The sequence below is a fragment of the Miniopterus natalensis genome, chromosome 4 (assembly GCF_054644295.1).
Source record: "Miniopterus natalensis isolate mMinNat1 chromosome 4, mMinNat1.hap1, whole genome shotgun sequence".
Lineage (NCBI taxonomy): Eukaryota > Metazoa > Chordata > Mammalia > Chiroptera > Miniopteridae > Miniopterus > Miniopterus natalensis.
Window position 1 is genome coordinate 37,600,186 of NC_142084.1, and position 3,373 is coordinate 37,603,558.

The window sequence follows — 3,373 nt, forward strand, 5'->3', positions numbered from 1 at the left end:
GAAGGTCTTAGATGCAGGGAAGGGGTCAGTTCTCAAACTCAGTAAGTTTAACAATTGAGTCTCAACACACTAAACATTATCTTTTTAATGAATTTGCACAATTCAAGAGATCATAAATTCAGTGTTATTTTTGAATGGTTAAGAAGTAGAAAATATGTTAAACATTGTTATAAGCCATATAAGAAAAAAATGTAAATCATCAACAACCACCACAAAACACCCCCAAACTCTCTGTCCTTTCTTAGAGGTTAGCATGCAGCCCCGGCTTCCTTCAATGGGGCAAACGTAATTCTGGCGGTGGTTTATTTGTTCACAATGCAGATAACTGCCTATGTTTGGATCTTTCAGAAGACTGATGTATTTTTTTTTTGCTACCCTGAACAGATTGTCCCATGTGAAAAAAATCAAATTATCTTTATCTACATGTCATGCGACGTATGCCGCTTATTCCTTATTTTCTCTGAAGAATGGAATGGTGCTCGGGATCAAGTAAGCCTGTTGTTATGGAAGGAGCAGGGCTATCCAACCACATGTACCACTGAATTTCCAAAACAATAAAAAACCTCAACATTCATTAATTCATCTATTCATCCATTTATTCATTCAGTGGAACAAATCTTTACTCAGTGCCTATCATATTCAGACCTTGGAATGGCCTTTGAGATCTCAAATATTATAAAAGCAAGGAGAGATCATAATGAAAGTCCCATGTTTAGTTTTCCAGAGACAGTTCAATGCAAATGTGCCTGCACTCCACAAGCACGGCACATTTACACCCTGACACACGTCACACCAGCGCGATGAACTAGACTGGGAGCCCATTTAGGAAGCAATAAGTGTTTCACAATGACATTTACTTAATAAACTCTAGCTAAGAATTTAAGATTCCACAGATAAGAAAGGAAAGAAAAACAAAAAAAACAGTGTTGGATGGCCAGCCATTTATGTTGTCAAAGAAGAACAGTAAATACTTCTCAAACAAAACTACAATTTACTATCACTTTCAATTCTTTAACAAAAGGATATGAAATCATTCTCTTTTCCCCAAAATGAAGGGCTAGTTCTTGGAATACAGTTAGCCATGCACATTGAATATGTGTAGCAGAATGAAGAACTCACCATATTGTTTTATTTCCTCCTTGGTTCCCTTGATGAACACTTGTCTCATTTCACCTTGTACTCACTCCTCAGGCACTGACACCAGCCTATAGACCACATTTTGGCAGAAAACAATGGCAGAAAACTCTACAGCTCTAGTTCTGTGATCGGCTAAGAGGTCCACTCATATCCACATCTAGTCTTAGGCACTAATTCATGTCAGATCTTGGTCAAGTTGCTTTCCTGTTGCTCGGCTATCAAATGGGGATTCTAATGGAATTTGTAAGAATTAAATTATATAACCGATGTAAAAATTTTACAATGCCTTATAAGTGCCACCAAGCTATTGTGGAAACATATCTAAAGTAGCTCTAGATGATCCAAATGCCCATTCTATGCCCTTCCTATCAAAAACTGTGAAGAGCCTGAGAGTTTATACTTCCAGGCCGACAAATTAGTCTGTTGCCTTTTCATGGATGCTCGCAGAAAACACAACTCTTGGTTCAGACACAAAGGACAGTTCATTACTCACAGAAAGAGCAGTAGCCAGAGTATCGGCATTTGTGCCTGTTCCTGAGCCCTTGTTTCCACAGAGTGATACTTGGAAGGTCAGGAGACTCTTTAAAAGCACAATGGGTCACACTGAAAAGAGGAACCCCAGGTTTAGAGAACCAGAATCATATAACGGGCAATAAGCCTGCCTGACATTTGCCCTAGAGAGAAATATTATGTTTATGACATTGGGAAGCAAGCAAACTTGCTCTTGCCAGAGAGGATGATATTCTCTCTCCTTTTCAAGACTGTTTCCTATATAAACGGTCCAGAAAAAGGGTAGTCAGTGCCTCTGTCCCAAGAGCGGCTGCACTAGAGGTCCATGGAGAGTGGTCTCCTTAAAATCCCTATTAAAAAAAAAAAAGTCTTTTAAAACTTTATTTTTTAGACCAGTTTTAGATGTTCAGCAAAATTGATAGGAAGGTACAGAGAATTCTCCTATATCCCTTGATCCCATACCTGAATAGCTTCCCCAATTATCAACATCCCTCACCAGTGTGGTACATTTGTTACAATGAATGAACCTATACTGATACATCATAATCACCCCAAATTCATAGTTTACATTAGGGTTCACTCTTGGTGCTGTACATTCTGTGGGTTTGGACAAATATATAATGGCATGTATTTATCACTATAGTATTGTACCAAGTTACATTCCCTATTTTTTAGAAATTGTACTCAATTGATTGTCCCTCATCCCCTTTTAACTCGATATTTCTCATAAACAATGAGAAATTATTGGATATCAACATTCCTAAAAAGGAAAAAAGCACATGAATATCCAGTTTTTTCAACACTATTTATTAAAACGACTGTTCTCCTCCCACTGAGTATTCTTGGATCCCTTGTCAAATATTAGTTGACCACATATGTGTGGGTATATTTCTGGGCTTTCAATTATATTTCATTGGTCTATGTATCTGTTTTTATGCCAGTGCCATATTGTTTTGCTTACTATATAGTTTATAATATAGTTTAAAGTCAGGAAGTGTAATGACTCCAGCTTTGTTCTTTCTTGGTATTGCTATAGCTATTTGGGGTCTTTTAGGGTTCTACATAAATTTTAAGAGTGTTTTTTCCATACCTATGAAAAATGTCATTTGGAATTTTGATATGGACTACACTGAATTTATAAATGGATTTGGGTAGTTTGGACATTTTAACAATATTAATTCTTTAAATTGATAAACACAGTGTATCTGTCCATTTATTTTGTCTTCTTTAATTTCTGTCATCAATGTCTTAAAGATTCCTGTGTACGTATCTTTCACCTCCTTGGTTAAATTTATTCCTAAGTATTTTATTGTTTCTGATACTATTGTAAATGAGTTTTTTAAAATATCTTTTTCAGATACTTTATTGCTGGTGTAAAGAAATGCAACTTATTTCTGTATGTTGACTTTGTATCTTGCAACTTTACTGAATTTATCAATTAATTCTAACCTTGTTTTAGTGGAGTCTCTAAGATTTTTTACATACAAGGTTATGTCATCTGCAGACAAAAACAATTTTACTTCTCTCTCTATATATATATATACACACACATAAATATTTACATGACATTTTTCAGCTATAAAAAGTAGAAAATCTTGCCATTTGTGAGAATGTGGATGAAATTTGAGGGCATTATGCTAAGTGAAATAAGTCAGAGAAAGACACATACTGTATCATCTTATTTACATGTGGAATCTGGAAAACCGAAACTCATAGAAACAGAGTA